Here is a 12,870-nt window from a genome sequence, read left to right on the forward strand (position 1 = left end):
AGTGAACTTCCTCTGAACTACAGCTAACACAATTATATCTTTGTTTTTCAAACAAGGTGAAGATGCAGTGTACAATATTCCAGATGTGGTCTAACTAAGGCCCTGCATAGCTGTAGCTTCCATTTCCCCTTGTGAGAAACGCCAATATTCCATTTGCTTTCCTAATCACTTGCTGTACCTGCACACTAACTTTTTGTGATTCCTATACCAGGACACCCAGATCCCTCTGTAACACTGAGTATTGTAATCTCTCTCCATTTAAATAGGATACTGCTTCTCTATTCCTCCTGCCTTATACTCCATCTGCAAATTTTTCACACTCATTGTCTGTACCTATTTGTAGACTCCCTACAACCTATCGACAATTAACAAAACCCCAGAAAGAGCAGTGTGATAATGAGCAGAAGATCTGTTTTTGTGCTGTTGTTCGTGATTGAGGGATAAATATTGACCAGGACACCGGGACAACTCCCCTGCCCGTCTCAAACATAACAACTTTTAAATCTAACCAAGCAGGTAAACTGGGCCTCACTAACATCTCATCTGAAGGATGGTAACACCAACACAGCAGCACTACCTCAGTATTGCACTGCAGTGTCAGCCCTGAGTGTAGTCCTCCAGTCCTGAATGGGGGCATGAGCCCAGAACCTTGGAACTCAGAGGTAGGCGTGTAACCCACTGAGCCCTGACTGACAGTGAAGGTGAATAAGACTGGGAGGAACCATGTGTGAAGCATCAAAGCCATAACAAAGCCATCTTTAGGGCAGCACGGTAGCATTGTGGATAGCACAATTGCTTCACAGCTCCAGGGTCCCAGGTTCGATTCCGGCTTGGGTCACTGTCTGTGCGGAGTCTGCACATCCTCCCCGTGTGTGTGTAGGTTTCCACTGGGTGCTCCGGTTTCCTCCCACAGTCCAAAGATGTGCAGGTTAGGTGGATTGGCCATGATAAATTGCCCTTAATGTCCAAAATTGCCCTTAGTGTTGGGTGGGGTTACTGGGTTATGGGGATAGGGTGGAGGTGTTGACCTTGGGTAGGGTGCTCTTTCCAAGAGCCGGTGCAGACTCGATGGGCCGAATGGCCGCCTTCTGCACTGTACATTCTAATTCTAAATAGACCAGGTGGCCTGAATGGCATGTTTCTTCAATATCTATTCTATGTCATTTCAATCAATGAAACATTTCAGACTTGGAATTGTCAAATCCACACCTGAGATTTGTTTGGGTGCGATGCTGAACGCGAACTGTTTTGTAAAATAATTTCAGCTGAGAGTCCCTGAATGAATGAGGAGAGATCACAAACAGCAGTTCTTAAAGATACACTGATAACCCAGTAAATCAGAGTTCCAACTGATCCCACATCAAGGAGATGATACAGGGAGTTCAATGCAAATATGGTTCATTGGACTTAAATCCAGAGCATTAAACTACAGCCCAGTTACAGTGGTCTCTAACATCAGCAAAAAATGAGCCCCAACTTTTCAAATGAATAAGGTTTGGTCCTGAACAGCAGCAACAACAGCAGAAACCTTCTCCCTCTTAACCAATACATCTCTGTCACCCACACACTCCCTATTGATTGTGACACTAATTCATCCCACTATGTTATCTTGCTTTTCTCCAATTCTTCTCCCCTAAAGGTGCTGACTCTCGGGTTCAGTTTCACATTTACCGATCGCCCTTCCCAATATGTAATCTAGCTATCTAAATCTTTACACCTGAAGTTAAGAAACTGTTTTGCTAAGGGGGGCGTCACAATCAAATCCAGTGACCACCCATATGTACATTGTGTCAGAGTGACGCTTTTCATTCCAATCCCAGGAGACTGGGCTACGGGTGAGCAATGGCGGCCGGGCCTCCCACAATGCCCCACGCTGGGTAAACCTCTCTATCCGCCGCACGGGCGGGCAGCCCGGTACTGAACGTCCAAGGGGGAGGGGCAGCTGCGCATGTGCAGGATACTGCTAATCCTTTCGGCCAAATTGTCTGCGTTCCATGAGACAAAAGCTTTTCCAGTGCCACGTGACATCATTGCCCATTGTTTTCAGGCAGCCGGCAACCAATGGAAAATATTGGAGGCCGGAAGGACTCTGGTCCCCCAGCCAATTAGAGCGCGGGCTTTGTTTGAACGAAGTTTGACCTTCACACAGACTAAAACCTCCTTCTGTCTCCAACATCTGTGAGTCAAAGACTTTATTTTCTCCCCTTTCCATTCATTTTCTTATTCTGACCTTCAATTGGTGATTTGCAGCAATTGAAGGGAAAGAAAGGGAATCAAGTCTGTATGTTAAACACACTTTTAGGAGCAGAACACATTTTTTAGGGGCAGCCTGATAGCATAGTGGTTAGCACAGTTGCTTCACCGCTCCATGGTCCCAGGTTCGATTCCCAGCTTGGGTTGCTGTCTGTGCGGAGTCTGCAGTTCTTCCCGTGTCTGCGTGGGTTTCCTCTGGGTGCTCCGGTTTCCTCCCACAGTCCAAAGATGTAGAATCATAGAATTTACAGTGCAGCGCAGAAGTAGGCTATTCGGCCCATCGAGCCTGCACCGGCCCTTAGAAAGGGCACCCTACCTAAGCCCACTCCTCCACCCTATCCCCGTAACCGCATCAACCCTTTTTGGACACTAAGGACAATTTATCATGGCCAATCCACCTAACCTGCATATCTTTGGACTGTGGGAGGAAACCGGAGCACCCAGAGGAAGCCCACACAGACAAGGGGGGAACATGCAGACTCTGCACAGACAGTGACCTAAGCCGGGAATCGAACCTGGGACTCTGGAGCGGTGAAGCAATTGTGCTAACAACTGTGGTACCGTGCTGCCGTGTGGGTTAGGTGGATTGGCCATGCCAGATTGCCCTTAGTGTCCAAAAAGATTAAGTGGGGGTTACTGGGTGACAGTTACGGGGACAGGGTAGAGACGTAGGCTTGAGTAGGGTGCTCTCCGTAAGGGCCGGTGCAGACTCGATGGGCCGAATGGCCTCCTTCTGCACAGTAGATTCTATGATTTTTAGTCCAGTAATATAGACATATCTGTCTGGCAGCCTGCATTTAAATTTTCATGTTTCCGTGTCCAGGACAGGAAGCAGTGAGCATGGATCTGTCAATCAGCCTGAATCAGCACCTTCAGGAGAATTGGGAGGGTGAATATTAGATACAGCAGAGTGAGAATGGAGGGAGAGTGCGTGGGAGGGAGATTTACAGCTTTTGGGGAATGAGAGGGGAAAGAATGTTCCAGAGAAAATAGAATTGTTTGTTCTGAACAGATGGAGGAGGACTTTAAGAGATGGGACATGGTGTCCTTGTCACTGGCAGGGAGGGTGCAGGCGGTTAAAATGGTGGTCCTCCCGTGATTCCTTTTTGTGTTTCAGTGCCTCCCGGTGGTGGTCACGAAGGCTTTTTTCAAAAGAATCGAGAAGAGTATTATGAGTTTTGTGTGGGCCGGGTAGACCCCGAGAGTGAGGATGGGATTTTTGCAGCGTAGTAGGGACAAGGGGGGGGGGGGGGGGGGGGGTGGCACTACCGAGCCTAAGTGAGTACTACTGGGCCGCCAATATTTCAATGGTGTGTAAGTGGATGGGAGAAGAGGAGGGAGCGGCATGGAAGAGATTGGAGAGGGTGTCCTGCAGTGGGACTAGCCTACAAGCTTTGGTGACGGCACCGCTGCCGTTCTCACCGAAGAAATACACCACAAGCCCGGTGGTGGTGGCTACATTGAAAATTTGGGGGCAGTGGAGACGGCATAGGGGGAAGACGGGAGCCTCGGTGCGGTCCCTGATAAGAAATAACCATAGGTTTGTTCCGGGGAGAATGGATGGAGGATTTGGAGCATGGCAAAGAGCAGGGGTAGCACAATTGAGAGATCTGTTCATAGATGGGACGTTTGCGAGTCTGGGAGCGCTGACGGAAAAATATGGGTTGCCCCAAGGGAATGCATTTCGGTACATGCAACTGAGGGCTTTTGCGAGGCAACAGGTGAGGGAATTCCCGCAGCTCCCGATGCAGGAGGTGCAGGATAGAGTGATCTCAGAGACATGGGTGGGGGATGGTAAGGTGTCGGACATATATAGGGAAATGAGGGACGAGGGGGAGATCATGGTAGATGAGCTGAAAGGGAAATGGGAAGAAGAGCTGGGGGAGGAGATTGAGGAGGGGCTGTGGGCTGATGCCCTACGTAGGGTAAACTCATCGTCCTCGTGTGCCAGGCTAAGCCTGATACAATTTAAGGTGTTACACAGGGTGTATATGACTGGAGCACGGCTCAGTAAATTTTTTGGGGTAGAGGATAGGTGTGCGAGATGCTCGAGAAGCCCAGCGAATCACACCCACATGTTCTGGTCATGCCCGGCACTACAGGGGTTTTGGGTGGGGGTGGCAAAGGTGCTTTCGAAGGTGGTGGGGGTCCAGGTTGAACCAAGCTGGGGGTTGGCTATATTTGGGGTTGCAGAAGAGCCGGGAGTGCAGGAGGCGAGAGAGGCTGATGTTTTGGCCTTTGCGTCCCTAGTAGCCCGGCGCAGGATATTCTTAATGTGGAAGGAAGCCAAACCCCCGGGTGTGGAGACCTGGATAAACAACATGGCAGGGTTTATAAAGTTAGAACGGATTAAGTTTGTATTAAGGGGTTCGGCTCAAGGGTTCACCAGGCGGTGGCAACCGTTCGTCGACTACCTCACAGAAGATAGGGGGAATGGAAAAGAAGAAGACAACAGCAACAACCCGGGGGGGGGGGGGGGGGGGGGTGAGGAATCGGACGGACTCTCAGGGATGTTATTGTATATGTATAGGCATTTGTTATAGGTAATTGTACACTGGACTGTTGGATTGTATCTTTGGAGAGTATCTATTTTTGACAAGGCAGTTGCCAATTAGTTTTGTTTTTGTTTCTGTTTATATATTATTTATTTATTTGTTTAAAACTGGCCACTGTTATTTACATTGCTTTATTGTTGTGTAAAAGAAACACTACATATTGTTATGTTTGGCCAAAAAATCTTGAATAAAATATATTTTTTTTAAAAAGAATTGTTTGTTCTGGATCTCTATCCTGTACTGAAAGTGATAACTTTTGTGTATTGTTTTTCCAGGATATTAGAAGAGGAACAATTACAGACCGAAATCTCAAATGTGTCTCGATCTGATAGATTCACTCGTTTCCTTGAGACCGGAATATCATCGGCCTTTGAATCTGGAAGGAGAAATGTTTTCTGTTCTGTCTGCTTCAAAAGATTTTAATCATTAGTGTGACTGGAAAAGCACCAAGACACACACACCCGAGTGAGAGTGTTCCAGAGCGCTGACTGTGGAAAGAGCTTTAACTAATTATAAAGCAGAAGAGATTTATCACATTCTTCACAGCGGGGAGAGACCGTACATGTGCTGTGTGTGTGGATGACGTTTGAACTGATTGTCCAACCTGCAGAGTCACAAATGCATCCACATCATGAAGAAACCCGTGCAAATGTGGTGGCTGGGAAGGGTTTCAGATCTGGGGCTGGTTTAGCACACTGGGCTAAATCGCTGGCTTTGAAAGCAGACCAGGCAGGCCAGCAGCACGGTTCAATTCCCGTACCAGCCCCCACCCCGAACAGGTGCCGGAATGTGGCGACTAGGGACTTTTCACAGTAACTTCATTTGAAGCCTACCTGTGACAATAAGCGGTTTTCATTCATTCATTTTCATTTCATCTCCATCTGTGCTGGAAACGCATCGTCGCATTCACACCGGAGAGAGGCCGTTCACCTGCTCCCTAGGTGGGAAGGGATTCACAGCCCCATCTAAGCTGGAGATTCTTTGCCGCAGTCACACTGGGGAAAGGCCGTTCATCTGTCCTGAATGTGGGAAGGGATCAGTCATTCATCCAACTTACCGACACACTGACGAGTTCATACTGGGGAGAGGCTCTTCACCTGCATTGAGTGTGGAAATGAATTCACTCGGTCAACTTATCTACAGATACACAAGCGACTTCACACCGGTGAGAGGCCATTCACCTGCTCCAGTTGTGGGAAGAGATTTAGGAATTCTTCCAACTTAGTGACACATCAGCGGGTACACAATGGGGGAGGCCATTCGTCTGCTCTGAGTGTGGGAAGTGATTCAGTGATGCACCGGCCCTGCGGACACCATCGAGTTCACACTGGGGGGGGCAATAACCTGCTCCAAGTGCAGGCAGTGATTCACTCAGTCATCCAGCCTGCTTGTACACCAGGTCACCCACACAAATGAACGACCCTTTAAATGCTCGGAATGTGGGAAGGGCTTCAAAAATGCTGCAGTTCTGAGGGTCCACCAGCGTATTCACGCCGAGGACAAACCGTTTAGCTGCTCTCACTGCGCAAAGAGATTTAAAATGTCGTCCGGCATTCTGAGACATCAGCGAGTTCACACCGGGGATAGCCTGTTCACCTGCACTGAGTGTGGGAAGGGATTCACTCACTCACACCACCTGCTGGCACACCACGAGTTCACAAGTGATGACAATGGTTGGATTCAGATGCGTTTCTGCTTTCAATTGGAGAGACTGGAGTTCATGAAATTTCTCTCTTTAGTGTGTAGGTTTATGAGGGCAGAGAATGGAGCCACTCGGGACCAGGCCATGCTGGCTCTGTGTAGAGCAAACCAGTCAGTTCTATTTCCCCATTCTATCCTTATATCCCTGCAGGTTTATTTCCCTAAAGTATTGATCCAAATTCCATTTCTAACCATCGTGTCATCTAGGCTTCTCCCGGCCTCATAGGAAATGGGTTCCAGCTCATTACCACTCGGTTTAAATGCACACGTAGCTCAGAGTGCACAGGAGGCCATTCTGCCCAACCAGCTCATGCTTTGGCCGAGCTATCCAATTAAAACCATCACCCTGCAATTTTCCTGTCCTTTCAAGAATCTGTCCAGTTCCCTTTTGAAAGACAACAGTTGAAACTGCTTCTTGCGCTGTTTTCAGGCGCATATTCCAAATCACAACAACTCGCTGTGTTTTTAATCAAATCATTCAGGACACAGTGTTTGGATTTTCACAAGAGTTTTCAAAATGGTGTCAAATATATGGGTATCACAGAAATTGAAGATTGAATTTTTATTAATCATCTTGATGAAGGAATTGAGTGTAATATGTCTAAATTCCTGTACAATTAAAAATTTTGCACAGGACGTCCTAAAATGTTTCACAGCCAATGTTTAAGGGCACCACGGTAGCATTGTGGATAGCACAATTGCTTCACAGCTCCAGGATCCCAGGTTCGATTCCTGGCTTAGGTCACTGTCTGTGTGGAGTCTGCACGTTCTCCCCGTGTGTGCGTGGGTTTCCTCCGGGTGCTCCGCGGAGTTTCCTCTCACAGTCCAAAGATGTGCAGGTTAGGTGGATTGGCCATGCTAAATTGCCCTTAAGTGTCTAAAATTGCCCTTAGCGTTGGGTGGGGTTACTGGGTTCTGGGGATAGGGTGGAGGTGTGGACCTTGGTTTGGGTGCTCTTTCCCAGAGCCGGTGCAGACTCGATGGACCATATGGCCTCGTTCTGCACTGTAAATTCTATGTTCTATGTTCAATGAAGTGTAATCACCATTGTAATTTAGCAAACTGTATGTAGGCTTCGGTAATCAATTCTAGATTTAAAATCAATCACTTTAATAACGTATTCGCTGTCATAAATAGGTCAAGGAAAATAACATAGATGAATGTATATTTTTAAAAATAACATTGCACCTAAATGTTCCAAGAAACAGAAGAGCCACCAGATATTATTTGAACTAAGAGAATATTTCCTAATTTTAATAAACTGCATGACATCATATTCTGTCAAAGTCTGTCAAGAATAAGGCTCATTGCTGAATCCACTCAAGATTAGTAAGAAAGAAAGCTATTGTTTTCCACAAATTGTCTTTTTGAACCATCGGATCTTATATTAACCAAATGTGTCAATTGAAGATTAGTGCATTAATTAACTACTAGTCAACACATCACCGCTCGTGGCTGTGCAGCCTCTATTGTGCCTGTAATGAAGCAGGACGGGACTATACGCATTTATGGAGATTTTAAAACAACCATCAATCTGGTTTTATGTGCGGATCAATACCTGCTGCTGTTGATTGAGGTTTTGTTCACCAGCCTAGCAGGAGGACAGAAATTCAGTAAAATCGACCTAACGCAGGCCTATCCGCATATGAATTTTGAGGCTGAATCTCCACATTTGCTCACCATTCTAACAGAAGGCAGCTAAGAAGATGGAGGCTCTCATGGAGGATCCATGACCAATGAATGTAACACAGTTAAGATCATTCCTCGGTTTAATTAACCAATATGAGAAATTTGATTCAAAGCGAGCAACCCTGCTTAAACCATGACCTAATTAGTTGTGCATAAAACAAGCATAGCAATGGACACCAGAGTGTGAAAAAGCACATCAGTCAGTTAAAGAAACACTGAAGAATTCAGGAGTGTTGGTCTATTTCAACCCAAAGTTACCACCACAACTTACCAATGATGTCTCGCCGTACGGTGTTGGGATGGTGGTGTCACACATACCACCTTCAGGGGAAGAAAGGCCAATAGCTTTTGTCACATACCTTAACAAGTGCTGAATCAGATTACGCCCAGTTGGAGGAGGAGGCAGTGAGTATTATTTATGGTGCGAGAAGATTTCACCAATATCTCTGTGGTCGTCACTTCACATTGCTAACGGCCCACAGGCCCTTAACTATTTTGGGCCACAAAAGGTTTTCTTTCATTGGCAGCAGGGAGACTTCAACCATGGTGTTACACATTGCCTTTGCAGGGCCATACGAGGGGCACGTGTTGATGGTTGTCCTAGATACACACTCCAAATGGCCGGTGGTCCTAATGAAATCAACAACTGCAGAACAAATCATCGAAAATCCCGATGCAATTTTCCCACCAGATTTGGGAAACCAGAACAAATTGAGAGTGATAACGGTCCACAATTCACAGCTCAGGAGTTTGAGAACTATCTAAAGATGAGTGGTATCCAACACATAAAATCAGCACCTTACCACCCATCCACAAATGGTTCAGCCGAAATGTTTGTCCAGTCCTTGAAGATGCACTGAAAACCTTCAAGGACCAAGGTTCATTAAATTGCCGTCTAAACAGTTTCTTGGTGACATCTCGCAACACCACACACTCGACCACTCAGAGTTCCCCAGCTTTACTACTAGGGCAGTGGATGTTGTCTATATGGACTTCAGTAAGGCCTTTGACAAGGTCCCTCATGGTAGACTAGTACAAAAGGTGAAGTCACACGGGATCAGGGGTGAGCTGGCAAGGTGGATACAGAACTGGCTAGGCCATAGAAGGCAGAGAGTAGCAATGAAAGGATGCTTTTCTAATTAGAGGGCTGTGACCAGTGGTGTTCCACAGGGATCAGTGCTGGGACCTTTGCTCTTTGTAGTATATATAAATGATTTGGAGGAAAATGTAACTGGTCTGATTAGTATGTTTGCAGACGACACAAAGGTTGGTGGAATTGCGGATAGCGATGAGGACTGTCAGAGGATACAGCAGGATTTAGATTGTTTGGAGACTTGGGCGGAGAGATGGCAGATGGCGTTTAATCCGGACAAATGTGAGGTAATGCATTTTGGAAGGTCTAATGCAGGTCGGGAATATACAGTGAATGGTAGAACCCTCAAGAGTATTGAAAGTCAAAGAGATCTAGGAGTACAGGTCCACAGGTCACTGAAAGGGGCAACACAGGTGGAGAAGGTAGTCAAGGAGGCATACGGCATGCTTGCCTTCATTGGCCGGGGCATTGAGTATAAGAATTGGCAAGTCATGTTGCAGCTGTATAGAACCTTAGTTAGGCCACACTTGGAGTATAGTGTTCAATTCTGGTCGCCACACTACCAGAAGGATGTGGAGGCTTTAGAGAGGGTGCAGAAGAGATTTACCAGAATGTTGCCTGGTATGGAGGGCATTAGCTATGAGGAGCGGTTGAATAAACTCGGTTTGTTCTCACTGGAACGAAGGAGGTTGAGGGGCGACCTGATAGAGGTCTACAAAATTATGAGGGGCAGACAGAGTGGATAGTCAGAGGCTTTTCCCCGGGGGAGAGGGGTCAATTACTAGAGGGCATAGGTTTAAGGTGAGAGGGGCAAGGTTTAGAGTCAATGTACGAGGCAAGTTTTTTACGCAGAGGGTAGTGGGTGCCCGGAACTCGCTACCGGAGGTGGTGGAAGCAGGGACGATAGTGACATTTAAGGGGCATCTTGACAAATACATGAATAGGGTGGGAATAGAGGGATACGGACCCAGGAAGTGTAGAAGATTGTAGTTTAGTCAGGCAGCATGGTCGGCATGGGCTTGGAGGGCCGAAGGGCCTGTTCCTGTGCTGTACAGTTCTTTCTTTGTTCTACTGAAGAAGAAGCTGAGAACGACATCTCATCAACATTTCCCCTGGAGACGCCTGAGACAGTGGAACACAATCAGCAGTCACAAACCTGAAGAAGAGAAGGGAATCCCAAAAGATGCTTTTTTGGACAAGGAGAGCAGGTTTTGGTGTGCAGCTGCACCACCAGCGAGAAGAGGGTCCCTGTAACTGTGTTGTCTGAAACTGGCCCTGTCTCCTACACTGTGCAAACTGAAGATGAGTGAGTGTGGAGACGACACAGATCAGTTGTTAGTGACACCCATCAATGTGCCAGTACTGTGTGTGCTAGAGCTACCTCAGGATGAACCGCCATCCATACTATCTGATCATGTGGCTGCGACTTCTGGTCAATCCGCAGAAACCAAGATTGCTGAAGAACCCCTTGCTGCTCCTAATCTTCTGTCTGCAAAAAAGACTATAACACCTTCCAGGGGAGAGACATCTTCTGAAGACCAGGAGAGGACATTCAAGGGTAAGAAGAACCAAATCCCTTCAGTGAGCAGGCAACCAGTGCAGAATAGACACCCACCAGATCATCTTTCCTATTGACTGTATAATTCTTTGCCTGCCCTTGTGTATATGTTTTGATGATGATGTAAATGTAGTTTTTTTGATTTGATTTATTATTGTCACATGTGTTAGGATACAGTGAAAAGTATTGTTTCTTGCATGCAGTACAAACAATGCATACCGTAAATATGGAAGGAAGGAGAGACTGCAGAATACAATGTTACGTTATAGCAAGGTGTAGAGAAAAGATAAACTTAATACAGTGATTAAGGCTTTCTTAACCGGCCGAATTTTAGGGGGGGGGTCGGTTCTATTCAGTTTTGTCCCGGGTGCTCAGAGGTTCACTGAAGGGGCCGAATTTTAGGGCAGCCCGATTTCGTGTAGCAGCAAACACCAAAAGGTTCAGAAGTGTAAATAGCATGTGGGATCAGCCAAACATGATCTCCAAAAAAGAGGAAAGAGAAAGGGAAGTGGAATGAGTCGGGTTCTGGGATAAATACATTCTGCATCCCACAACCAAACTGTGGAGTAGGCTCCCCTCAATAAGTTCACAGCTGATCTAATTGTAACCTCAACTCCACATTCCCACCGACCCCCCGATAACCTTTCACTCCCTTGCTTATCAAGAATCTATCCAGCACTGCCTTCAAAATAGTCAAATCTAGGATTTGGATTCTCACCAGCTGATTATGGTGGGAGGTGGTGTGGATTTCAATTGTATAAGGGAGCAAAGGTTTGACAGGTTCAGCCTTAATTTTCACAGTAACTTCATTGCAGCGTTAATACAAGTCTACTTGTGACCCTAATAAGGCCAAGGAGCCGAATTAGGCCACACGGCCCATCGCGTCTACTCCACCATTCAATCATGGCTGATATTTTCTCATCCCCATTCTCCAGCCTTCTCCCCATAACCCCTGATCCCCTTAATAATCAACAACCTATCTATCTCTGTCTTAAAGACACTCAGTGATTTGGCCTTGATCGATAATATCCAATTAAATCCGCTACCTTGATGGTGGGGCTTGTCCCTACCGGCCATGTCGTTGGTGTCCGAGGCACATGGGCCTTCTCAAATGGGGAAAACTCAAATGGGGCAAAGAGTTCCACAGATTCACCACCCTCTGGCTGAAAGAATTCCGCCTCACATTTGTTTTAAAGGATCGTCCCTTTAGTCTGAGATTGTGTCCTCTGGTTCTAGTTTTTCCTCCAAGTGGAAACATCTTCTCCATGTCTACTCTATCCACACCTCGCAGTATCCTGTAAGTTTCAATAAGATCCCCCCCTGATCCTTCTAAACTCCAACGAGTACAGACCCAGAGTCCTCAACCATTCCTCATACGACAAATAAAGGGTTGAGCAAGTTTAATGGGCCAAATGGCCGACTGCAGCTCCTATTTGTTATGATCTCTGTGTCCAGGACAGGAAGCAGTGAGCAGGGATCTGTCAATCAGCCTGAATCAGCACCTTCAGGAGAATTGGGAGGGTGAATATTAGATGCAGCAGAGTGAGAATGTGGGGAGAGTGTGTGGGATCGAGATTTACAGCTTTTGGGGAATGAGAGAGGAAAGAATGTTCCAGAGAAACTAGAACTGTCTGTTCGGAGTTTCTATCCTGTACTGACAGTGATGTATTTTGTAATTTGTTTTTCCAGGATATTAGAAAAGGAGGAATTACAGACAGAAAGCCCAAACATCACATCTTGTTCTGACAGAGTCACTTGATTCTTTGGGACACACACACCCGAGTGAGAGTGTTCCAGAGCACTGACTGTGGAAAGAGCTTCAACCAGTTACAGAGCTTCACAGAAGGGAGGGACTGTACACGTGTTCTCTGTATGAGTAAGGCTTCAATTGTCTAACCTGGAGAGACACGAGGAGACCCAAAAACATGGAGAAACAGTGGAAATGCCAGGACTGTGGGAAGAGATTCAAAGCCCCATCTGCACTGGAAGCTCATCGGTGCATTCACACTGGGAGAGGCTAT

This window comes from Scyliorhinus torazame, chromosome 5 (genome assembly GCF_047496885.1).
Source record: "Scyliorhinus torazame isolate Kashiwa2021f chromosome 5, sScyTor2.1, whole genome shotgun sequence".
Lineage (NCBI taxonomy): Eukaryota > Metazoa > Chordata > Chondrichthyes > Carcharhiniformes > Scyliorhinidae > Scyliorhinus > Scyliorhinus torazame.